A 27,821-nucleotide genomic window follows, 5' to 3' on the forward strand; every position below is an offset into this window, starting at 1 on the left:
CTTCTTATTCTCATTTCTGCTTAATGGGAAAAGATTGAAACCTATGGAAATTTTCAAGGTTCTGTCATTTCATCAAAATGAGTACTCTTACAGGTAGCACCCATCACAGTCCCACTATGTATAGGAGGTGGTTTTTAATTTTTTCTTTTTTATCTAGCAGCTGATTAAAATGAAAAAGAAGAGGGAAGTAGAAAATTGCTTTTATACAACTATCAAGCTTGAGAATAGTTATAAAATGGAAAAAGAAATCTTAAAAAAAAACCAGAAATTCAACTTTTAAAAGAAATAGTGCAAGAAATGGTTATCTATCTATATACAGATTCTCAAAATGTGGATAACAAGATAAACTTGAGGTCCTAAATCCCAAATCATGCCCCGGTAGCCAATGTCCTAATGGTAATATTCTTGGCACTTAACTAGTTGCCGCTGTTGTTAGAAACCCAGTGAATTGCCAGTCCTGTGCTCTAAAGAGTTGTAAGAGCTGATATACCCTTGGCAGAGCCTTTGAAAACTCAAAGTCAGCTTTGCACTGCAGTGAGGTATCAGAGCAAGACTGCAGAGAGAGGAATCTTCCTGTAGTTTTGTGTAAGTCAACAGAAGGTGAAGATATATCTGAATGGGGCAGGAGCTTTTCAAGCAGCTTTCCTTGAGAAGAGAGCATTAAACAGGAAAGAAACTTTCACAATGGCTTGCCAATTGGAAAATCAAAAGTGAGAAGAAAGGGGAAAAACAAGGTAGGAGACTGTCATTTTTAAAAAGAAAACAAGAAGAAAACTGAACTTACTGGTTTTTTTTTTAAACCCAACCACATCTTCTAAGTGAGGAAATTAAATGAACGTTTCTTTGAACAAAAGCTTCATGGCCCCTGATCTGCACAACAGGGTTGCTAAAAGGCCAATGCTAACCTCCCCTTTATAATGGGAAAATTTTTTATTTAGCAACTCTGATTAATTCAAATGCAAATTAGACATTCAAAGCATCTATTATTTATTTCCCATGTAGGGCCACGTCTCTGTCCTCCCCTTTTGATGCTCAGAGGCAGTATGCCAGGGGAGTATGGAGTGTTTAGGAGCTGTCTTTAAGGAACTGAAAGATTTTTGAACTTTGGGAGGTTCTCCAAAACTATGTGGCACAAATATTGTATTCTGCTTCAGGGACTTGACCTCTTCCTTTCCTTAGTATTTCTGTCAGTGAATTAATTCCCTTCATAACCAGTGAAAAACCTTGGGGGACCAAGTAACCCTGTACAGTAAGAAGTTAAATGACATCCCAGAATGTACCCATGGAATCACCTGTGATGGGATATTCAAATCAATCAGTAGATATTGTCAGGTACCTGAATTCTCAATCTGAGATACTTAGTGGGAGAAATAGCATTTTTATATTCATTAATCTATAATAGAAATTTAGCATTTCCTTCAATTATTTAAAAACATTTTTTTCTGAGAAGGGGTCCACAGACTTTACCAGATTAGCAAAGATTACCAGATTACATCACCCTTCTGACACAAAACTTTCTTTTTTCAGCTCAGGGAACTGACTTTAGTATTGCTTTTACCACTATTCAATTCAACAAATACAATTTTAAAAAGTATGAAATACCTGGCGAAACAGATTGCCTGACACTGGGAATAAAAAGATAATATGGGATATAGCCTTTCCTCAAAAGCTAATTAAAAAGTTGGTGTCTGGAATATAATTTAAATTTCTTAGCCCCAACTTAAAATACAGAAATAATATGCTCCTTGCAAGCAATGGAGTTCAAACAGCAAAGGATCCTAAGAATGCATTTGACCAGAGTCTTTTTAATCTAATCAAAAGGAATTTAAACTGAAAAGGAAAAGAAAGGAAGAAAAGTATTTTGTATGTCTAAAAGGTTAGCATGCGGTTATAACAGGAAAAAAGCAATAGAGAAACTCAGAAATCCATGAGAGATAAAAATGTAAACAAAAGAATATCTGTTTACATATAGATTTTCAAAGTATAAATAACAAGCAAGATTATCTTAATACCAAGAGGTAGGCTTAATTATATTATTTGAGAATCATCAATAGATATAATTCTGAAGTTGTTTGCTTCACTCAAAAGAATTAGTTCTGTGGGAAAAGAAGGTATATTTCTTTTGGTGATGACAAGCAACTGGAAACTGAAGGAATGCAGTGGCTAAACAAGTTGAATATGATCATGATGGAGCATTATCATTATATGAAAATAATGAGCAGGATGGTTTCATAAAAGCCTGGAGATACTTATGTGAAAGCAATTCATATTCACTAATGCAAAGTGGTGAGAAAAATTAGAAAAACATTATACACATAACAGCAAAATTATAGTATGAAGAACTGTGAATGACTTATATTTTGATCAATACAATTCCCAAGACAATTTCAAAGGACTTTAGATGAAAAAAGCTATCCACCTCCAGAGAAAGCTATCCATCTCCAGTAAAAGAATTGATACAGTCTAAATGTAAATTGAAGCTTAATTTTTTCAATTTACTTTTCTTGATTTTTTTTCAATGTTACTAAAATGGAAATAAGTTTTATATGATCTCACATGTAAAATTTATATCACATTTCTTGCTTTCAAAATGGGTGGGGAGAGGTAGAGTGAGAGAGGGAATTGGGGAGTGAAATTTTAAAAATAAATGTTAAAAATAATAATCAATTTTTTAAAACTTGTTAAAAAAAGAAGTGATAAAATAGTATTGTACACTAATAAAATATAGTCATGTGAGAAAATTAAGAAATCTAAAAAGTGATTTTGTAATTGGGCTCTAGATTAGCTGGACAAAAAGAGGAAAGAAATAAGGAACTTGGAAATTCATTCCAGAGCCTGTCATGGAGGTAAGTTACTGGAACTATGGGAGGTTCCTAACTTCTATTTTTCTACTTGAAGCATAAAACATATTAAATTATTAACTCACATTAATGATAATTTCATTATTCAAATGGTAAGTAACTATTCAAGCAAACCTGCTTTGGATCTGATTTTTATTAACAAGTTCTGGAAATGATGGGAACTTTAGGGTAAGTGGTCACTCTATGAAAGTATTTGTGAAAGGGAAGATGAAAGACTGTTATAGTCTGATAACTGGTGCAAATTGGCCACTCTTGAGATACTCATATCTCTGGGCTTAAAACTCAAAAAAGTAGAAAGGAAAATAGCCTGCTGTATTTTTGTTGTTGATGTTGCTTTTGTTCTTAATTTTTTGTTGCATTTTATTTTCAAAAAAAATAATTGTTGGAGGGATGGGCACAACTAACTACCAGTCTCCTCATCAGAAGGACAATAAAATCAACTCTCAAAAAAAAGTGTGAGATTATGCTGCATATCAGGTTAGCTACATCTAGATTTGGTCCTAGCCACAGCTTTACTTCAGTATGCATTCACCATCTCAACAATGAATGGTTTTGCTATTCTTTACAATTCTAGAATCATAATCAAATCACATTTGTTATAGCTTTTAGAAAGAGTGTACCAATCCAATCTCCTTTGACTTCCCTACTTAATGTCTCTGTAATTTTCTAAACTTTATAAATATATAGATACTAATAAAGAAATGTCATATTGCTGTTCTTCTTTTTTCAGTCATGTCTGACTCTTCATGAGTCCATTTGGGGTTTTCTTGGAAAAGATGCTTAAGTGGTTTGCCATTGCCTTCTCCAAAGTGAGGAAATTGATGCAAACAGGGTTAAGTGATTTACCCAGGATCAAACAGCTAATAAATGTAATAAATGTCTGAAACCAGACTTAGATTTTCCTGACTCCAGACCTGTTGTGTGTGTATGTGTGTATGTGCATGTGTGTATAAGTGTGTATGTGTGTGTTTGAGAGAGATAGAGAGGTAATAGATTGCGTGTGTGTGTGTGTGTGTGTGTGTGTGTGTTTATAGATAGATAGATATGTAGATATATCTCGATATACATATAGATATGTGTATATATATACATGCATATTTAGATTGGAGGAGGGTAAATTTATCTATTGTCCAAAAAAGGAAAAATAGAATTCTGTTAAGCATAGGTCAAGGGATTTAACTTTTATTCTTGGGATATTTATAGAACCTTCTATTAATGAGTTGGTTAATGAACATTTAGAAGACAATTATTGATCATAAAGAGCTGGAATGGTTTTGTCAATAATGGATGATGACATAGTGTTAATAGAGTATAGCCCAATTACTATTTAGCCTCATGTACTTGGGACCTCAGTGCATCAACTCAAACCTCAGCCCATTACCTCTCCTGCTTTCTTTTATTTTAGAACACAGGTGGTCATGCCATCCCTGACTCCCCCAAGGGGAGGTGATCACAGCCTCCCTAACTTCTCAGGAAAGGTGGTGAAAGCACTAAAAAGGAGATAATCACGCCCTCCCTGACATCTCAGGAAGGGAGATGAAAAGCACCAAAGGGAAGTGGGGGTTGCTAGTGGGTTTCTGGGCTGAAGGGTCTTATTATGCACAAACCCATCAGCATGGGAGGTATTACACAAGCACATAGCAATAACGCAGAGGCTATTAGGGATGACTCTCCCCACAGTCAGTGCAGGCTCGATGTGGTGTAACAAACATGAATTGTACACGCAAGTAGCGGAATAGCAAACAATATAAATCAACATGGTGTTGGAAAAGATCACCAGAAGTCCTAGAAGGAGGGTATGTAAACAACAGTCACACATACACCTTCTTCAGCAGCCAAGAGATAGTCCAAAACCAATCTATTGTCCATTGCTTCACATGTCAGGGAATCCAATGATCCCCCTGAGTTTTTGAAGTCCTGCAAAAGTCTTTTTATGTGTTAGGGAATCCAATGATTCCAGCAGATTTTGAAGTCCTGTAACAGTCTTATCATTTCTCAGAGAATCCAATGATTCCTGAGAGTTTTCAAGTCCTATGTCTCAGAGAATCCAATGATTCCTGAGGGTTTTCAAGTCCTATATCTTAGAGAATCCAATGATTCCTGAGGGTTTTCAAGTCCAACAATCTTTGATGTCCATGAGTCAAACGCCATAGAATGGCACTTGTCTTTAAGTATTTGAAAAGCTATTATTTGGAAGAAGGATTAGATTTGTTGACTCCTAGAAATAATTTTCTTCAGTTACTTTCATTATTCTTTCTCTTCTCCAAAAACCTATAGCACTAACTTAGACTGCAAATATTTGTAAAGTATTTAATACAATTGACTGGTATATGAAAATACTCAATAGAAGCTTCCTACTATCCATCCTTTCTTTCTTCTTTTCTTCCTTCCTTTTTTTCCTTCCTTCATCACAGTTCATATTGGCACCTTCTTTTTTTCCTCATACTTAGGACTTCATTGATACGAGAAAATCCCGGGTATATAAACTGTCTCCTCCAATTTATATTGCTAATCTTCTGTAACATAATTTTCAAGAGTTGACTGAAACAATAAAGTTAATAACAATACCATTATTATTCATAACTAGTATTTATATAACACTTTAAAGTTTGCAAAACACTTTATGAATATTATCTAGTTTTATCTTCAAAAAGGTTAACCCTAGGGTTTAAATACTATCTTTATTCCCATTTTTCAAGGAAACTGAGGTAGATAAAGTCTAAAATGACTTCCCAGAGTCATGATGTAGTTGAACTCAGATCTTCCTAATTCTAGGTCTGGTGCTCTATCTATTTTGTGTATTCCTTTCTAGATATATATATATATATATATATATATATATATTCATATATATTTCTATATATACAGAGAGAGAGAGAAATAGATATATAGATATGTAAATATGTAAATATAGATAGATACAGATAGATAGATATCAATATTGATATAAATAGATAGATAGATAGATAGATAGATATCATCTGATTAAAACTCAGGTCTTTGCAATCAGTTCTAAGAGTTGTGACCATCAGTAAAGGAAGATGAATGGACATTGTGATATATGGAATTCTTCATATTTGCTTACAATATTGAGCACAATGATGGTCATATTTTAAATGATTAATTATCAAAAAAGCAATATAATGGAGCACAAAAAATACTAATCTGGAGTCAGATAACATAGGTTCAAATCCTAACTCTTCTTATAACCTGTGTAACCTCATTTCTCTGGACCTCAGTTTTACCATCCTTGAAATAAAGGTTATAGAACAATCTACATGTAAGGCCCAGTTCTAAATTTGTGATCTATGAATATTCTTTGATTTGATTATCATCTCATTTTCCTTCATTTATTTCCTTAAAGATATCCATTTATGAATTAGCTCTGCCATTAAGAACTGTGTCTAGATCAATTCTTATCCAAGACTCATCCTTTATTTCCTTCTCAGCTTTTTTGTCTTTTCCTATTTTCAAACTTCATTCTGAATGCGTCTTTATTATTCATTCAGTCTTCTTTCACCTTTATACTGAACTTTCTTCTGACCTTGCTGCCTTTGCTACAACTGAGTTCACAATTATTGATCTGCACATATAGTCCATTATTTGAGATTTGGAACTGGTTTCTAATGAGATGACTTAACTACCCTTCTTCCCTTATATTGAATGTTATCTTCTCCTCCTCAAATTCCTCTAATTATACATAATCTATATTTCTTCCCCCTATTATTATAGACTGAATTTAATTACAATTATTTGTGCATCTCTTATCATCCCTCGTCACTGCCCATAGCTCTAGACCCCTGTTCAATGCCTTATACATAGCAAGGTACTTAATCTATGTTTCTAGCTTCGAATAGAATTGAAAGGAATTCCTAAAGTTCAACTATATTGAACAGAAATGAGAATTTGTACTATATATCTGAAACTCAGTTGCATAGCCAAATGAAAGAGATTTGGGTTTTCCTTCCTTCTGGATAAAAATTAATCACTTTTTCCCCCAAGACCCCTGAGGAGGAGACATTGAACAATTACACCATTCTGAAAGAATGGTCCAGACATTGACTAGTTGTTGTAATTGCACAGGAAACTGGCTCCAAGCCTCTGCAGCTTTTGGCCAGTCCTGAATCTCACCATTAGCTTTTCCTTTTTGTATGGCCAATAACCAAAGGCCAATAAAAGGATGGAGCTTGGGGCTGGGGAGGAAGTGGTGTGGAGTGCTGCCAAGGATAATCATGAAGGAAAAAGGCCATGTTGTTGAGAAACATTTTCCTGCTGGTGCCTTTCAGGCAGATGTTTTTAAACTTGAAAAACGCAGCTCCTCATAAGTTTGCTGAATGATGTGAGTGTCAGAGTCAGTGATTATGCAAATTCCTCCTCAGTATCAGGCGCAGACATTGCAGACTTACTCCTCTCCTAACATTCTAAAGGAACTCCGGAGTTAGGCAGTCACCAAGCTTGATGAATTTAGGAACATTTTTTTTTTTTCTGCTGACTGAGCTCTTTCTGTTTGTTTCAATAACAAGTAGAAGTCCCCTTTGGGGTACTAGGGGCTTGGCACTGAATGAATAACTAAGCATTCCGCATGACTCAGGGGCAGGGTGTTCTGTACTTTATCATTAAAAAAAATTGCACAGGGGAAAAAAGATATACACTTGCATGTGCACACACACACACAGGCACATTCTGATTTTAGGAACCCAAAATGTTGATTTTTAGCAGTAGAAATCGAAGGAACATTGCTGGCAAACAAAGTGCCTGTAACTCTCTCTCAAAACAAGCCTCCAAGGGTATGGTAAACCATCATTTCCAATACCCAAAAAGGGAAATAGCAACAATATCCATGTCCTCAAATCTATATACCAATCTGCTAACTATGGAATGAAAATCTGAGGTTCTAGAAAGATAAGTGCCATGTTCAAGGTCACACAGGAAAAAATTTTTGGGTGGGATCATTCAGTGCTACTCCCCCTGGTACTCCAAAAAGCAACTTCCACTTATTATTGAAACAGAGTCCAAATCCAGCACACTATCAATTGCACTGGGCTTATTTTGCATATAAGCCTGCACACACACACACATATAGAGACAAGAGTGCTTTCACATGGATATAGTAAGGAAATAGTGCTAATTCTGGAGACTAATCTTGTTATGCCAAAGTTCCCTTTTAATGGGGTGACCAGTTCCTCCAATTGTCCTATTTCGAAATTCTGCCTTAGGTTATAACCATCCCCTCTTAATGGTTGAGATAAAGGTTTTATAGACATTCCTTAATGTCATTAGAATATCAGTAACCAGGTCCTTCCATTATGTCATTATTCTTGTTATTCCATAAAAGGCTGGGTGCCCCGATACTGGGGCTAGACTCTTTGAGATGATAGTCTCCTCTAGCCCTGGGATCAACTGGTCTCAGTATTTCTCTCCATTTAATAAACTATTGAATTGGTCTCTAATCTCTGTCTTGCTCAGTTTCTTCGGCATTACAATTTTACCTCAGATGCTTTCTATCTATTTTACCTTGATTGGAAAGTTACTTAAGCTTTCCCAGGTCTCAATGTCCTCATTGAAAAAGGTTTGAATTTGACTAGATGACCTCTACTATCTCTTCCAACTCTAGATATATAAATAAGTATGTATGAATGGATGGATGTATGTGTAAGTGTTCTCAGGGAATAAGTATGCCATAAAAGTTGTAAATGGACCTTAATAAATGTTTGTCAATCAGATTTAAAATAAAATTTATTTGAAAACATATAGGGTGCAATTTTCTGAATGTGTATCAAGCAAAATACTGGCTACTATAAGTAAGTGGTAGGTCCTATAACCAGCAAAATGGAAACTATTTATTATTTTTTATTTTAACTATAACCTGAGTTATTGGATTTTCAGTTTAAAAATTGAATAAAGGCTTTCTGAAATATCTATATAGAAATACTTTTCTATATAAGATATGACTATAAATCAAAAAAAACTGAATCCCTTAAGATATTATCAAAGCTGTTTTTATGGTTACATATAGAAGCTATCTCAAATTCATAAAAAAAGATTTGTTCTAGAAGTTTGTAAACTGGTTGGCATTTTCTCTTAAAAGCAATGTAATGTCACAAAAAGCTTTGTTAGTGTCATGTATTGTAAATGACAGAGAGTATTACCCAAACATCATTTGTAAACCCATTCACCATATAACATTGATTTTATAATGATAATTTCCATATGAAATGCTTTACAAGTTATTTGTACATTTTTTTTTCTTATGGGAAGAGACATTCATAGTTTCTAGTGATGATATATGGAGTACATGCTCCCTGCTATGGTAGAATCAGTTTTTCATTTCCCTATTATTTGTCCAGTAGTTGGAGATTGAGATTTTCCCCAATTTCAGGCCAATGATTGAAAGAACCAAGTATGAGACCAAGAAGTCCCTTTACAAGATACATAAGCAATAGTTGTCCAGACTTTTCCATGAATACCTCTAATGAAGGAACTTACTACCTCCCAATTTTCTGATATCTATGAATCTTACCTACCTCTCTGAAATTTTACATGGTATTCCCAGGTCTGCCCCTAGGGCAAACAAACAATCTAGTGTAGATTCCACATGGCAGTCCTTCAAATACTGGAAGACCCTACTCCCCCCATCTTTCTTCAACCCCATTTCTTCAATCAGGCACCATAAGGCATGTCATTAATTCCTATATTGTTTTTGTTTCCCTCTTATTAATGTCCTATATTTTGTGCACATGCCTCTCAAATTTTGCACATAGAACTGAATACAATATCAGCACTTCACTATCTAGTTTTATGCTGCTGAGTTATTTAGAGAATTTTTGTCCCCTAAAACCTCCAAATACTTTTCACTTGAACTTTTGTGTCCTGCCCTATTCTTAGGTATTTGATTATTTGAACCAAAATACTGAACTTTACATTTATCATTATTCAGTTTTATTACCTTGGTTTCCATCCATTGTTCTGTTATCAAGATTCTTCTTGATCCTGATTTTGTCAACAAATCTGTTACTTATCCTCCCTATATGTGTAGCATGTGCAAATTTGACAACTATGGTTCTATTCTTTCATTCAAATCATTACTTTTTTTTAGAAAAGGTAAACAATATGTAGCCAATCACAGAAGACTGCAAATCCTCCACTGAAGACCTCATTCCAAGTTAAGACTGACCAATTAGTGACTACTTTTTCATTCTAATTCTAGCATCTGTTGTAATTCACCTAACTATACTTTTATCTATCCTCCAATATTAAGTATCTTTCTCCCTGTATTGATACTTATCCAATTACATTCTATTGCATTTCTCCTTTGGGTTTTGTAAATTTACTCAGGATATAATATCTTCTTTTTTTTTTTTTTTTAATTTAATACCCTTTTATTTACAGGATATATGCATGGGTAACTTTACAACATTAACAATTGCCAAACCTCTTGTTCCAATTTTTCACCTCTTACCCCCCCCCCAACCCCTCCCCTAGATGGCAGGATGACCAGTAGATGTTAAATATATTAAAATATAACTTAGATACACAATAAGTATACATGACCAAAACATTATTTTGCTGTACAAAAAGAATCAGGCTCTGAATTATTGTACGATTAGCTTGTGAAGGAAATCAAAAATGCATGTGTGCATAAATATAGGGATTGGGAATTCAATGTAATGGTTTTTAGTCATCTCCCAGAGTTCTTTTTCTGGGCATAGCTAGTTCAGTTCATTACTGCTCCATTAGAAATGATTTGGTTGATCTCGTTGCTGAGGATGGCCTGGTCCATCAGAACTGGTCATCATATAGTATTGTTGTTGAAGTATATAATGATCTCCTGGTCCTGCTCATTTCACTCAGCATCAGTTCGTGTAAGTCTCTCCAGGCCTTTCTGAAATCATCCTGTTGGTCATTTCTTACAGAACAGTAATATTCCATAATATTCATATACCACAATTTATTCAGCCATTCTCCAACTGATGGACATCCATTCAGTTTCCAGTTTCTAGCCACTACAAAAAGGGCTGCCACAAACATTCGTGCACATACAGGTCCCTTTCCCTTCTTTATAATCTCTTTGGGATATAATCCCAGTAGTTACTGGATCAAAGGGTATGCACAGTTTGATAACTTTTTGAGCATAGTTCCAAACTACTCTCCAAAATGGTTGGATTCGTTCACAACTCCACCAACAATGCATCAATGTCCCAGTTTTCCCGCATCTCCTCCAACAATCATCATTATTTTTTCCTGTCATCTTAGCCAATCTGACAGGTGTGTAGTGGTATCTTAGAGTTGTCTTAATTTACATTTCTCTGATTAATAATGACTTGGAGCATCTTTTCATATGACTAGAAATAGTTTCAATTTCTTCATCTGAGAATTGTCTGTTCATATCCTTTGACCATTTTTCAATTGGGGAATGGCTTGATTTTTTATAAATTAGAGTTAATTCTCTATATATTTTGGAAATGAGGCCTTTATCAGAACCTTTGACTGTAAAAATATTTTCCCAGTTTATTGCTTCCATTCTAATCTTGTCTGCATTAGTTTTGTTTGTACAAAAACTTTTCAGTTTGGTATAGTTGAAATTTTCTATTTTGTGATCAGTAATGATCTCTAGTTCTGCTTTGGTCATAAAGACCTTCCCCTTCCACAGGTCTGAGAGGTAAACAATCCTATGTTCCTCTAATTTATTAATAATTTCATTCTTTATGCCTAGGTCATGAAGCCATTTTGACCTTATCTTGGTGTACGGCGTTAAGTATGGATCAATGCCTAGTTTCTGCCATATTAGTTTCTAATTTTCCCAGCAATTTTTATCAAACAGTAAGTTCTTATCCCAAAAGCTGGGATCTTTGGGTTTGTCAAAGACTAGGTTGCTATATTTGTTGACTGTTTTATCCCTTGAACCTAATCTATTCCACTGATCAACTAATCTGTTCCTTAGCCAATACCAAATAGTTTTGGTAACTGCTGCTCTATAATATAATTTTAGATCTGGTACAGCTAAGCCACCTTCATTTGATTTTTTTTCATTAATTCCCTTGAAATTCTTGACCTTTTGTTTTTCCATATGGACTTTGTTGTTATTTTTTCTAGGTCATTAAAATAGTTTTTGGGAGTCTGATTGGTATAGCTAAATAAATAGATTAGTTTAGGTAATATTGTCATCTTTATTATATTTGCTCGCCCTATCCAAGAGCATTTAATATTTTTCCAATTGGTTAGATCAGACTTAATTTGTGTGAAAAGTGGTCTGTAATTTTGCTCATAAAGTTTCTGATTTTCCCTTGGCAGATAGATTCCTAAATATTTTATATTATCAGTAGTTACTTTAAATGGAATTTCTCTTTGTAACTCTGACTGTTGGATTTTGTTAGTAATATATAAAAATGCTGATGACTTATGTGGGTTTATTTCATAACCAGCAACTTTGCTAAAGTTGTGGATTATTTCTAATAACTTTTTAGCAGAATCTCTGGGGTTCTCTAAGTATACCATCATGTCATCGGCAAAGAGTGATAATTTGGTTTCCTCATTGCCTATTCTTATTCCTTTAATCTCTTTCTCAGCTCTTATTGCTATAGCTAGCATTTCTAATACAATATTAAATAGTAACGGTGATAGTGGGCAACCTTGTTTCACTCCAGATCTTATTGGGAATGGTTGCAGTTTGTCTCCATTACATATGATGCTTACTGATGGTTTTAAATAGATGCTGCTGATTATTTTAAGGAAAAGTCCATTTATTCCTATACTCTCAAGTGTTTTTAATAGGAATGGATGTTGGATTTTATCAAATGCTTTTTCTGCATCTATTGAGACGATCATATGGTTTTTGTTAATTTGGTTATTAACATGGCCAATTATATTGATAGTTTTCCTAATATTGAACCAGCCCTGCATTCCAGGTATAAATCCTACTTGATCATAGTGTATTATCTTGGAGATGATTTTCTGTAGTCTTTTTGCTAATATCTTATTTAAGATTTTAGCATCAATATTCATTAGGGAGATTGGTCTATAATTTTCTTTCTCTGTTTTCAGCCTACCTGGTTTAGGTATCAATACCATGTCTGTGTCATAGAAGGAATTTGGTAGGACTCCTTCATTCCCTATTTTATCAAATAATTTATATAGCATTGGGGCCAATTGTTCTTTAAATGTTTGGTAAAATTCACATGTAAATCCATCTGGTAGGGAGTTGTTTAATTGCCTGTTCTTTTTCTTTTTCTGAAATGGGACTATTCAAGCAATTTACTTCCTCCTCTGTTAGTCTGGGAAGTCTATATTTTTGGAGGTAGTCATCCATTTCACTTAGGTTATCAAATTTATTGGCATAAAGTTGAGCAAAATAACTCCTTATTATTTCTCTAATTTCCTCTTCATTGGTGGAAAGTTCTCCCTTTTCATTTTAAGACTATTAATTTCATTTTCCTCCCTCCTTTTTCTAATCAGATTTACCAAAGGACTTATCTATTTTATTGGCTTTTTCATAGAACCAACTCTTAGTTTTATTAATTAGTTCAATAGTTTTTTACTTTCAATATTTTTAATTTCTCCTTTTAATTTTAGAATTTCCAATTTATTATTTGATTGGGGGTTTTTAATTTGGTATTTTTTAGTTTTTTTAGTTGCAAGCCCAATTCATTAATCTTTTCTTTCTCTGTTTTATTCAAGTAAGCCTCTAAGGATATAAAATTCCCTCTTATTACCGCTTTGGCTGCATCCCACAAATTTTGGTATGATGTCTCATCATTGTCATTATCTTAGTGAAATTATTAATTGTATCTATAATTTGCTGCTTCACCCAATCATTCTTTAAGATGAGATTGTTTAGTTTCCAATTACTTTTGGTCTATTTCCCTAACTTTTTGTTGAATGTAGTTTTTATTGCATCATGATCTGAAAAGAAAGCATTTACTATTTCTGCTTTCTTGCATTTAATTTTGAGGTCTTTATGTCCTAATATATGGTCAATTTTTGAATAGGTTCCATGAACTGCTGAGAAGAAAGTATATTCCTTTCTATCTCCATTCTATTTTCTCCAAAGATCCAACATACCTAATTTTTCTAATATTCTATTTACTTCTTTAATTTCTTTCTTATTTGTTTGTGGTTTGATTTGTCTAATTCTGAGAGTGCAAGGTTGAGATCTCCTACTATTACAGTTTTGTTGTCTATTTCTTCTTGCAACTCTCTTAACTTCTCCTTTAGGAAGTTGGATGCCATACCACTTGGTGCATATATGTTTTGTATTGATATTGCTTAGTTGTTTATGCTACCCTTTAGCAGGATGTAGTTTCCTTCCTTATCTCTTTTAATTAGACCAATTTTTACTTTTGCTTGATCTGAAATAAGGATGGCTACCCCTGCTTTTTTGACTTCACCTGAAGCATACTTTATATGTATCTCCCTGCTTTAAATGTGTTTCTTGTAAACAACATATTGTAGGGTTCTGACTTTTGATCCAGTCTGCTATCTGCCTCCTCTTTATGGGGGAGTTCATCCCATTCACATTTATGGTTAGAATTACTAAATCTGTATTTCCTACCATCCTAATAACCCCAGATTGTGCTTTACTTATTCTTGCCTCCCCAACCCTCTTTCCCCCTTTTAATCTTATGTACCCCTCTTGTATCACGATGCTTACCCTCTTTATAATCCCTCCCTCTCCCCTTTGAGTCTTTTCCCCTTCCTTCCCTTATTACTCTTTTTCTTTTGCCTTTTCCTCTCCCCATTTTTTATGAGGCGAGAGAGAATTTTCTCTAAAACAAATGTCAATTATTTTTTCTTTGAGCCAACTCTGATGAGAGTAAGATTCACACAATGTTCCTCCCCCTCTCTAAATTCCCTCAGATATGATGTTTCCTTTGCCTCTTTGTGGGATGTGGTTTCCCTCTTTTTATCCCTCCTTCCCACCTTATTCTGCCATCATCCCTTTTCCATATCTACTTCCCTTTTTATGTTATATCAGTACAATCAAATTATACATGTATTCTTTTTGTATATCCACAACAGAAATACAATTCTCAAGAGTTATTTTTACCTTTTCTGCATCTCTTGAGTTCCATGGTTGGAGATCAAATTTTTTGTTTAGTTCTGGTTTTTTCTTCAGAAACAAATGGAATTCATTTGTTTCATTAAATGTCCATCTTCTTCCCTGGAAGAAAATGCTCAGCTTAGCTGGGTAGTTTATTTTTGGCTGCATCCCAAGTTCTTGTGCCTTTCGGAATATCATATTCCAGGCCCTTCTTTCCTTTAATGTAGAGGCAGCCAGATCTTGGGTGATCCTTATTGTGGCACCTCGGTATTTAAATGGTTTTTTTTTGGATGTTTGTAAATTTTTTTCCTTAATCTGATAGTTTTGAAATTTGGCCACAATATTCCTTGGGGTTTTTATTTTGGGTTTCTTTCAGAAGGTGTTCGATGAATTCTTTCAATGCCTATTTTACCTTCTGATTCTATTACATCTGGGCAGTTCTCTGTGATGATTTCTTGTAAAATAGTATCTAGGCTCTTTTTTTCATCATAGTTTTGGAAAGTCCAATAATCCTCAGATTATCTCTCCTAGATCTATTTTCCATGTCTGTCATTTTTGCAAGTAGATAATTCATGGTTTTTTCCAGTTTGTCATTTGTTTGTTTTTGCTTGACTGATTCTTGCTGTCTCAATGAATCATTAGTTTCAATTTGTTCAGTTCTAATTTTTAAAGAATTATTTTCTTCATTAGCTTTTTTTACTTCTTTCTGTATATGTCCAATTGAGTTTTTGAATGTATTGTTTTGGTCTGTGGAATTTTTTTCCATTTCACTAATTTTTTTTTTAGTGAATTATTTTCTTTTTCCAATTCACAGATCCTACTTTCTTGCGTGTTCTTTGTCTTTTCCAATTCACAGATCATACTTTCTTGTGAGTTCTTTGTCTTTTCCAATTCACAAATCCTACTTTCTAGTGAATTCTTTATTTTTTCCAATTCACCAATTTTGTTTCCCTGCACTTCCTGGGAATTTTTTAACTTTTCTAATTCGTATTTCAGGAAGTTTTTGCTCTCTTGTAAGGCTTCTCTTTCCTTTCCCCATTTATCTTCTAACTCTCTTTTGAGACTTTTAATGGTCTCTTCTATGAGAGCATCATGTAAAGGAGGACAGTCTGATGCATTTTTGCTGTTTGAGGTCTCTTCAGGTTTGCTGACCTGTTCTTTTTCTGTATAGAAGCTGTCGATTGTTCTTTTCATCTTTTTATTCATGTTTTAAAGCCTTTAGGGTAGGTCTCCTAGGCAAGGGGGTTACCAGCTTCCTCTGCAGAACAGGGAGAGATGTAAACAGATTTCCGGCTCCTATGGGAGTGCTCTGAGTGAGAGTTTTCCCTTCCCCCAACAGGAAGTGGATTCAGCACTGGCGGAGCTATCCAAGTGCCCAGTAGGGCTGTGTGGGTTAGTGATTGCCCTAGGCTAGAGACTAAGGGGTGAAAGTGTCACTGCCCCAGGCCGGAGCCTCTTGTGGGACTGTGAGTATTAGCAGCTGACCACAGATGCAGACCGCCCAGAACTCTGCCCCAGTGTCTCTGCCCAATGCAAATAGGTCCTGGAAAAGCTCTATGGCCCCAAGCCGAGCCCCCCACTGCGCAGATTGGAGGCTAACCCAGGCTGAGTCCTCCTGAAGTGCAGGATCACAACTGCCCCAAGCAAAAGCCCCGTACTGCGGGTTGGGGCTGTGTGCTTGTGCTGAGATCTGTGCTTTCACTTTCGGTTTGAGGCTCTCCTCGGAACCTAATTTCTCTCCCCGTCTGTGCCGATCTCCCCCCTGGCCCCGGAACTAACTTTTTTTGGCGAGACTGCAGATTTTCTTCGGCCGGTGAGTTGTTCTCCTTCTTATCTTTACGAATTGTGGCAGTCAAGACTATTTTTGAGGCTTGATATAATATTGATAAAGAGGGTAAGAGAAGAGCTTAGAAAGTCGCTTGTGTCTTCTCCTCCATCTTGGCTCCGCCCCCTCTTTCTTTCTTTTTAGTGCTCTTTTAATTCTTCTGATTATATCAGAGAGGATGGCCTTAATTAAAGCTAATGACAGTTAGCATTTTCTTTCAAGGGCAGAACCTCCAAATTCAGGAGAATTTGCAAGAGAGGTGGTAAAGGGGACTGAAAGAGAATTGGGAAAGAAGAGTATCAGAGGGGAATAAATATGTAAAACTAGACCCCTTAGTCCCACAATTAGGATGGTTTCTTGTGCTTATTACCTATATTAGACTACATTCTGAGTGGTTACTTAATTCAGAGGAAAGGCAGCTTGATGTTTTCCATGAGAGTTGTTTTTGTAGGTAAGAGAGACTTGAATAGGAATCTTATCTCTGATACTCACTATCTTTGTGATTTGGGCTGATTGATTAAACCTCTCAAAACTTTTTTCATGGAAAAATGGAAATCATAGCATAAACAGTTGGAAAGAGCCTTAGAAGTAATCAAGTCTAGCTTCCCTCTCCAACATACACATGCATACACATATACAATACCAATTTCATAGATGAGAAAACTGAGGCACATAGAGATTTAGTAATCTTGTTCAGAATTATCCAGCTAGTAAATGTCTTAGGTGGAATTTGGACCTACATTTTTTTGATTTACACTGACTCCAAACCCAGCATCCTCTAAATTCAGTGCTTCCTCACACCAGGATGAGATAATAAACATAAAGTGTTAACAATCCTACAAAAAACAGGTTTTATTATTTTATACTTTTAAAAATTGATGAGAGGTAGGGCCAAATTGTAAGGAATCCTAGTGAGTAAGGAATGATAAGTAAGTCTCAGTCATATTTTTTGGGTAACTTTTTGCTGAGAACATGATAATGTACTTGCCATTATTCGATAGAATTCCAGAAAAAAGTATAGAGGCAGACCATTCTTTTTATGCATTAATCAATGAGCATCTTTTATTGCAAGCCTGTGTTTACCCCAAAATTGGAAAATAGCATGGCAGATGATTGAAAAAGAAAAGTCTAACTGTCAGATCTGTAGAAAAGAGAGGAATTTATGGCCAAAAATAACTAAATAATATTATGAAATGCAAAATGAATTATTTTGGATACATAAAATTAAAAAGTTTTTGCACAAACTAAACCAATATATTCACGATTACAAGGGAAGCAAGAAACTGGGAAACAATTTTTATTGCTAGTGTTTCTGATAAGAACCATATTTCTAAAACATAAATAATTGAGTGAAATTTATAAGTATACAAGTTATTCCCCAATTGATAAATCTTAAAGAATATGAACAGATAATTTTCAGATAAAGAAATTAAAGCTATTTTAGTCATATGAAAAAATGCTTTAAATCACTATTGATGACAGTTGAAAACAATCTTTACATATATTTGGAAAAATAAAATAGTATTGAGAGGGAAAATGTTCATGATCTGGATAGATAAATAGTAATGCTATCTAAGAAATACTTACTCAGTCTAGTAGAAAACTGTAAGAGAAACTCATTTGGACACCATGAAGAAAGAAACAGACTTGTAAGGTTAAGATTTTGGAGCTGTCTTTTTCACAATGTTCTATGTATATGTATAGCACTAATATTGTACTTAAAATTTGAACTTATCCTTTTCAAGTGTGCAGAACCAATTCTATGTTCATTGAATGATGAGTTGTAACTATAGGTAAGAGGAGAATCAGCAGAAGCAGTATCACAAAAATCTGAAGGGGAGTGTATATATGGAAAAAGGTAATCATTAAAGTCCAGTGCTACAGAGATATGGAGAAGGATTAGGATTAAAGAAAAAAAAAAAAAAGACCTTAAGATTTGGCAATTTAGAGATGAATCACAACTTTGAAGAGAATGTTTTCCTTTGAATTATGAGGAAAGAAAGCAAATTCATAGGTTACAAAAAGGAGATGAACTGATGTCACCTAGTATAGATAGCTTTCTCAATGAGTTTATCTAAGAGGAAGAAAAGAGATATAGAACAATAATTAGCAAAGATGGTCAGATCAAATGAAATGTTTTGGGGGTTTTTTGGGTAGAGGAGAAATGAATATATTTAGTGGAAAAAAGCAGGAAGGTATTAAACAAAAAGAACCTTGACAGAAATTTGCCAAAAAGGTTAGAAAGGGGTGAGATCAAGGGAATTTGTACAGGGTACAACTATATCAAGGGCTACCTTTTCAGTGAAGAAATAGTAAGGGAAGATCCCTGAGTGATCTTAGAGGAAGATGATAAGAGAAGAGTTAATTCTTATTAAAGAACTTTTTTTTAAATGAATTATTAAGTACTACCCTTATCACATGTGAAAAGTTTGGATACTGAGAAACAAAAAAATATTTTAAGGTAGAAAATTAACTTTGTATTAAGAAAAAAAGATTAAATCATTTTATCAAGGTTATAGAGTATTGCTCTTTTTGTATGTGAATTGTTTGATTACTGAAAGGGACATAAATGTTTATGATGAACTGAAAATTCGTATGTGAAGAAACACGGTTCTTTCTGATGAATAGATGTGAGAACAGATATAGATTGTTCAGAAGACTGCATAGAGAACTGAGGGAACCTGTTTGGGAGCATAAGAAAAGAATGAAACTTCATGGTATGAGAATCTCTCAGTTTATTTTCACATGTTTAGAAGTTAAATTCTTTTTTTAGCTAAAATTATGTGTAAATAAATATTAATTTGAAGAAAATAGAAAAATTAAGGATTATTGACTTTATAATTAATAGAAAGTTGGACTTCATGAATTTTAACTTAAAAGGGAAAGTTATAAAAACTGCATTAGGGACATTGAGGCATGGGGAAAGGTAAAAAGATTTTTTAAAATTTCTTTTAAATTTATTTAGTTTTTTTATTTTCTCCATTTGGCGAGGGGATGGGGCTTCCAAAAATTTTTGGAAAAGTAGGTTTTGCAAGGGCAAATGTCGAAAATTACCCATACTTATGTTGAAAATAAAAAAGCTTTAATAATAAAAAAAACTTAGAGTTTAGATTCTTTCCCTTCCTCCCTCCTCACTCTCTTCATTGAAAATGCAAGCAGTTCAATATAATAACATATACATATGCTATTATCAACGTAATAATAACAATTATACATGTATAGTCATGAAAAACATTTGTATAATAGTCATGTAGTTAAAGAAAATATGTCCACATAGATTAAAAATATGTCAAGAAAAATAAAGTTTAAAAAATTATTTTCAATCGGCATTTAGACACCATCAGTTATTTCTCTAGGTATAGATAGCATTTTTCATCATATGTCCTTCACAGTTGTCTTGAATCATGTATTGCTGAAAATAGCTATGCCATTCGCAGATGATCATCTTATAACATTTGTGTTGCTTTGTAACCAGTACATTTTATTTTGCATCACCTCACAAAAATTCTTTCTATGTTTTTTTTTTCCTGAGAGAATCCTGTTCAGCATGTCTTTGTACATTATCATGTACAACAGTATTCCATTATAATTAAATAATACAATTTATTCAACCTTTTCCCATTTGATAGGCAACCTCTTAATTTTTGATTCTTTGTTCCCAGAAAAGAACTGCTACAAATATTTTTGTACATATATGTTTTTTTCCTTTATAATTTGTAAAAATCCCTTTTGGAATATGTAGTGGGCCAAGAATATTGGTGGTAGCATTGGACTCTACTGATTACTTTCTCCTGGATATATATTTGTCTTCTGATTTTTATTGATGTTGCCTTGTCATACTTCTTCTCCTATCCCTCTGTTGCCTAGTTACTCCTTCTACCTGTATTGATTACTCATCATTCTCCTTTGCTCCATCTTCATCCTATCATGTCTCTAATTGTTGGTGACTTCTATGCATCTCCCTTGGCTTTTCCTTTTTATCCCTCCTCACTTATTTATCTTGTTTGCTCCTATATATATATATAAAATTATCATCTCTTTGTAAATGATTCCCAGATCTATTCAAATAGTCAAAGTTGCTGTCCTACAATCCCTATCTCCAACTTTATTTTGTACATTTCAAAGTGGACACCCTAGAGTCAACTCAAGCTCTACATGTCCAAAACACTATTCATTATTTTTTCCCATACATCTTCTTCTTTCCCCAACTTTCTTATTGAGCATAGATGATAACTCCATTCTTTTATTCACCAAGACTTGCAACCTCAGTATTATCCTCATTTTTTAAAATTTCAAGTTGTGATACTGGAGGTCTAACTCAGACCCATAGAATGGATCTCTTCATGTGAGAGGATGATGATGATACAAGGAGACTGAGGGGCAGTTGCTGTTCTCTGACCTCTCCACTTAAAGGCAGTTGTGATGTCTGACCTCTCTCCTCTTCCCTCTGCCTCCAATTTATATCATTCCCAGTCCACAAGCAACACCTGTGTCAGTGAAGGCTGCCTTGCAACTCCTTCAGATGTTATGATTCACAGCTGTGGAGGCTCTCAGAGAACTGACCTGCCTCTTCACCTATGCATAGTCCTTAACAATTTTCCATTTTTTGTTTTAAAAGCAGTTATTTTCCTCCACAGCATGGTCAATAAATTTGTGCATTTGCTGTTATCTGAGTGCTCACACTGAAGAATGAAAGCAACACTATCACCTCTAGAGGGTTATAGCAAGTGTTGGTCTTGTGAGATGTCATGGAAGCAAACTTTTAAATGGAGAAGAGGAATAGTCAGAATAGGCATTTAGTCTCTCATCAGTCTCCTGGATGGGCCCTTTGATGTGTTGGCCCATTTAATTACCCCGTCTAAAAAACATCTTACCAAGAATCTTCTCCCTTTCCTTCCCTGCAGGTAGGAACTCTGGGATGATCCTACTCACGATCAGCTCTTGAGCACTGCTTCTTCTTATGTTCCATGTTTGGGTGCCATATGTTGTGATATGGGAGCTACCTGCCAGTGGTAGCTGGAAGTCTAACTCAGACCTGTACAATGGATCTCTTCATGTGAGAGGATGATGACAATGACATAAGGAAATTGAGAGGCAGTTGCTGTTCTCTGGTGTATCTTCAAGAATAAGACTCAAGAATAAAGCCTACAGACTTCAGACGACTGCAGACTCCATCCTTGACCAGACTTATGGTGGCTCTTCATCTTCCTCACTTCTCCATTTGACAACAAAGCCCATCCACAGATCCTCCAGAAAGCTAACCCGGACTTGACATTTTTGGTGTCCAAATGTGTGGCACTAGACTTGGGGCCCTAGATGCGAGGCTCTGGCCATAACACTTACACTCAGGAGTTTGACTGAAGCAATCATAAACTCAATGGAGAAGACCCTGTGATCCCAAAATAGGGTGAATACAAAAACAGACAAGTGGGAAACTTTGTTAAGGGCTAAACTAGTCACTTTTGTTCTTCAGCTGAAATGGGCAAATATTAAGAAAAGAGGATTCCCCCACCCTGAGGGCAGTGTGTAGCATGCATAGTTAGATTAATAAAGAAGCAAGATTCATTGATGACTTGGAAGCAGATAACTGGACTCTTAAATATATTAAAGTGCACATCTCCTTGGCTCTCTAAGGAAGAAAAATAGAGCTAGATATGTGGAAACTAGTGGGAGAGCAACTAATTGAATATTATGAAGCTAAAGTTCCTGATTCAATTCCTGAGGAAACATTCCTTATATACAGTATAATACAATTGACTTTAAAGGACCCCACAAGTTCTAAAAAAAAAGGAAAAATTTCAATGTAGATACCTAGACAAAAAAGAGTGAGGAGAAAGAGCAGGAAGGGGATGGTACTGACAAAGCAGCTGAAACTCATGGAGAATTGAACAAGAAAGGAGTTAAGGATAGTGCTGATAAACTTAAGGGATATGGTGCTTCTTACTTTCACAACTCAGTTTCACTTCTGCCTACCCCTGAGCAGACACCTTAGGGCATTCCCCATCTCCTGACTATCCTCTCCCAACTTCACTTTAGTGAATAGAGGTATGAGGAGGAGTGGAAGGGGCAGTGACACCATCAACATTACCCGTGCAGCAGCTTTATCAACCTCTTATGACACAATTACAAAAGACATTAGCTAAAGCTAAAGAGGAAGGACAGGATACATCTGATCTGAGAAGAGAAACGTACCCTGTGATTGAAGAGTTTCACTCTTCAGGTCAAGAAAAAAGAGGATATACTCCTTTTAATCTGGAAATTATCAAAGATCTGAAAAAGGCTTGTATTAGAGAATTTGGTTTATAAAATTTTAACCCCTAATAATTGTAAATCTATTGCAAGCAAATGTTTAGAACCTGGATAAAATTTGTTGTGGCTTTCAGAGTATAGTGAACTTTGTGGAATACAACCACAAAGATATAGGCAAACTGAAGTAAAATACCAGTCATCTCTGATCAACTAACAGGTGTAGGTCTTTATGCAGATGCTTTAGCACAGATTAATTACCCTATAGCAGCATATGAGCAAATTGCTGCTGCTGCTATCAAAGCATGGGGCATCCTCCCAGGAAGATAAGATAGAGAGGGAACCTTCACAGAAACAGCACAAGTCCAAATGAACCCTTTGCTGATTTCATGGGATGTCTGCAGACAGCCATCATACAAATTATTGATTAAAATGTAGCAACAAAAATTATGATAAGACAACTTGCCAGAGAAAATACTAATGAGGATTGTAGAAGAATTATACTAGGACTACAAAAGGATGCTCCTTTAGATGAGATCATAAGATGCTGCCACAGTGGGCAACAATACCTTTTATATTTAAGTTATGATGCAGATTTCTCAAGATCTGAACATGGGAAGACAGGATCCCTTTTAGTAAGGGAGTTCAGAGAGACTCATCAATGCTTTCAATGTAATAAAGTAGAGCACCTGAAGCTTAATGTTGGCATAAAAAACAGGGTAGGGGAACAAGACCCAAAACCCTATGTCCAAAATGCAACAGCGGCTTCCATTGGGCATCAGAATGTAGATTGACTAAGGAAATTGGAAGCAGGACTTGGCTCCAGGGCCCAAGGCAAAAATACTTGGAGAATGCCAATGTTATACCCAGAGAGACTCTAGAAGTTTAGTACTCCAACATGATCAATCAGCCAAGAAGCAACCTGATGGGAGAAAGGGATTACAGTTGGGGAAAACAGAGCTGTATGCAGCAGGGACTACTGAGACTCCTGGAGAGGCGAAATCTTCCTCAGTCTGGCCTATGGATCCTTTGCCTCCAGGCACAGTACCCTTGACCATTTCACCTCCTGAGAGTGCTTACAAAATGCATACACTGACTTGGGAAACTGGGGAATATGTATACAATATTCTAGTGACTAATACAGGTAGACAATGTGCGACTTATCAACAGGAGAAATAGTAACATCAGGTTTACTGATACACACTCCTAATAGGCAATCTGGGGATAGTTGCCCAAATTTTGACTCCCAGCAACAGAATCTGGGAATATTCTGGACTGCAGCAGTTACAACTGACCAAGCTATGCTCACTAGCTATGTAAATGGCATACCATTGAAAGGGTTGGTAGACACAGGTACAGTCATTAGAAGTGCCAGTTGACCCAATCATTGGCCAAAGATTAAGGCAGACACCTATATGTCTGGCATAGGAGAATCAATAGCAGCTAAAGTTAGTTCTGCCCTTTTGAGATGGATATTGGAAGGTGAAACAGAGTTTTTCTTCTTTTGTAGTCAAAAAAAATCCCCATCAATCTATGGGGAAGAGACATCTTAAAACAGTTCGGATTACAATTGAGTACTTTGGCTTTTTAGACAGGGCTACTGTTGAAGGCCTGACTACACTCTCACCTGTTCCCATTCAATGGAAAACTGATACACCAGTGTGGGTAGAACAGTAGCCCTTGACATGTGAAAAAATCCAGGCCTTATTAGATTTAGTACAGGGGCAACTTGATCAAGGACACTTACAACCTTCTCTAAGTCCTTGGAATTCCTCTTTATTTGTTGTTAAAAAGAAATCTGGAAAATGGAGGATGCTGACTCATTTAAGAAAAGTAAATGAACAGATGGAAACTATGGGAACTCTTCTGCCTGGACTTCCATCTTCTACTCAATTGTCTGGAGAATTGCTTCTTTGGATTATAGACATTAAGGGTTGTTTGTTTCTATCCTATCCCTCTAGATAAGGAGGATATGAAAAAAATTGCCTTTTCAGTTCCCAGTGTTAATTTATCTGAGCCTTATAAAAGATATGAAAGGACAGGTTTGCCAAGAGAATGAAAAACAGCCCTACTATTTGTCAAATGTATAATGCTACTGCTCTTACTCCAGTAAGAAAAGTATTTCCAAAAGTAATGTTATTACATTACATGGATGATTATATATGTGGTAGACACAGGTGCTTGGCACAAAGTGAGTTCTTAATGAATGCATATTGATTAATGATTGAATTTTAGACATTGAAGGGTTAAATGTTCTGTTCTCTAAAATATAATATGCTCTGGGAGCAGGTTTCTTGGGGAGCTTCTGGAGGCAGCCTTAGTTTCAGTTCTGAGTAATAATCACCTCAAATGCAGCCAGGAATTAAAAGTCCAGAGTACTTTATTATCTCCTTCAAAATAGCCCAGTTAGTTTTCTTAGAGGCCTCTCTCTCTCCTTTGTTCCCAGAGCTCTTACCACTAGTCCTTTGTCTCTTGCAGCTTCAGCCTCTAGCTCCCTCTGAATCCAAAGCCTCCAGCCAGCACAAAGGTGAAAAATGGAATGAATCTGTCTTGACTCTGAGAGTGGTCTCCTCCTCTGGTGGGCTTGTCCTTCTGACTTGTGAATCTCCCAACTCAATTCTCCCTCTGAATCTCCCAGAGCTTCCAGTGGACTTGTCTTTTTTTATGCTCTTTTAGAAGTGTGAACTCTTAAAGGTATTAAAAGTGTGAAGTCTTGCAGAACTCTAACAAGTACTAAGTACATTAGTGAACCAGAGAACTGCTAAGCACTATGCTAAAATTAGACAACTGACTTAGCACCTTGTAAGAATTCTAACAGAAGGGACCTTGGAAACCATCTAGTTAAACAAATGCCAAAATGTAATCTCTACTTTGATACCTTAAAATATGGTCAAGCCATTTATGTTTGGTGACCTCCAAAAGTAAGAAACTTACATTCTGTTGATGACACCCATTCCATTTTTGAATTGCTTTACTCATTAGTGATTTTTTTATCCTGACATAAAATGCAAATATTAGACTGTTTCTAGTTTTTTTTTTCATTTGGACTCAAGCAGAAAGAGTCTAATGCTCCTGTCTTCTCACATAACTACTCAATATAGTTGAAGATAGAGTTCCCTCTAAGTCTTCTTTAGAATAAAGATTCTATTTTAAAAACATTTCTCCAATTTAAAATATATTGTTTGAATCTTCCACATCTTGACAAAAATAGTAGAGTTTTTTAAAGTTAGAATGCAATGATTTCCACACCACCAGTCAGTAGAATGTTATGTGAAGTTTTGATGTTGTTTGAAATTTCCCTAGAGAGATAGATCTAGACATAATTGTGAGGGAGACCATATACCTTCAGCTCTTCACTCTTTTGTGCCTTTTCTTTCATCTCTCTACCACACAGGGGAAAAAAAGAAAAGAAAAAAAAAAACTTATGCAATGAATATGCACAGACAAGCAAAATAAATTCTACCATTGTCCTGTGTAAAAATTCATGATTCATTCAGTATATATTGTCAATCACTTCTCTGTTAGGAGGAAAGCAGAATTCTAAATGATTGGTGCTCTGTAATCATCATTGATCATTGCTTTGAACAGACTTTTAAAATCTTTCCAAATTGTTCATTTTTTACAATGCTGTTGTTATGGTATAAATTGTTCCTAGATCTTTTCTCTTCTCTCTGAATCATTTTGAAAAGAGATACAAATGATACCCACTCCACTCATCCTTTCTTTGTTTATATAGGCTTTTACTTGTATCCTCTGATTACTGTAAGATAACTTCTCTTACTTGACTCTCCCTATGACTTCACTATCAGAATTTTTCTGGGATTTCAGTAGGGACTTGAAAGAAGCTAAGGGAGGTTAAGAGAAAGTAATGAGAGTGGAGAGAAGTCTAGATATGGAGGCAGCTGGTAAAAATGATTTGAATCAGGAGATAAAAAGTTTTATGCATGGAATGATAAGGAGGGCAGTGTCATACAATTGGAGAGTACATGGGATGAATAAGTTGTAAAAAGATTGGAAAGGTGTAAAGGGAACAAGTTATAAAATGTTTTAAATGCTAAATAGAAGATTTTTCTCACTGGGCCAACTTGGGCAGATTGCTTAATACTTGTCTTATTTTTTTCATCTGTAAAATGGGGATAATAACAACTCCAAGGTTGTGATGAAATACAAATAAGAAAAATATAAATCACTTAGCATAATGCTTAGCATTTGGTGAGTGCTACATAAGTGTTAGCTATTATTATTATTATATTACATTCTGGTTTTTTGGATAAATTATTCTTGGCTAGAGGCCTTTATCTTTTGTCTTTTGGAATATTTTGTTCTATTCTCAGCTGCTTTATGGAGGTTGCTGCTAAATCTTGGGTGATACTATGAGTTTCAGTAAGGAAACATTTTCTTTAGAGCTGAAGCCATTTTTTTTTTAAACCTGGAAACTCTGGATTTTGGCTATGATGTTGCTTGGGGTATTTATTTTGGAGTTTTAGTTAATGAATTCTTTTAATTTTCATTTTTACCTCTGTTTGTAAGTGATCTGAGAAATTTTCTTTCAAGAAATCTAACCTCAGCCAGGGTCTAAGTCCACATGCTCAGCCCTTTTTGAAGACCTTATTGTGCTTGCTGCTCTTGACATCACAATACTTTCAGCCTTGCTTGGGATTCTTGGTGGATTTCACATTCTCACTCCCTCTGGGAGACTTCTTGCTATTTGCCTGAGGGCTAAATAGAAGATCACTGAACTGCTTACCTACTTTGGAAATCTGGAATCTTAGTCCATGATCCTAGCCTATCACAATGTAATTATCGGCCCTCATAAATTGTCTGTGTATATATATACATATATATATATATA

The 27,821-nt window shown here is 35.2% G+C and overlaps 1 long non-coding RNA gene across 1 annotated transcript; it reads left to right on the plus strand.

Annotated features, from left to right (window-relative positions):
• Positions 1-290: 290 nt before the first annotated feature.
• LOC116421460 lies at positions 291-22,887 on the plus strand. The gene is made up of 3 exons (XR_004231821.1): positions 291-734; positions 2,781-2,846; positions 21,628-22,887. It is a non-coding gene; the product is annotated as an uncharacterized LOC116421460 (long non-coding RNA).
• Positions 22,888-27,821: the final 4,934 nt, after the last annotated feature.

This window comes from Sarcophilus harrisii, chromosome 2, assembly GCF_902635505.1.
Source record: "Sarcophilus harrisii chromosome 2, mSarHar1.11, whole genome shotgun sequence".
Classification (NCBI taxonomy): Eukaryota; Metazoa; Chordata; class Mammalia; order Dasyuromorphia; family Dasyuridae; genus Sarcophilus; species Sarcophilus harrisii.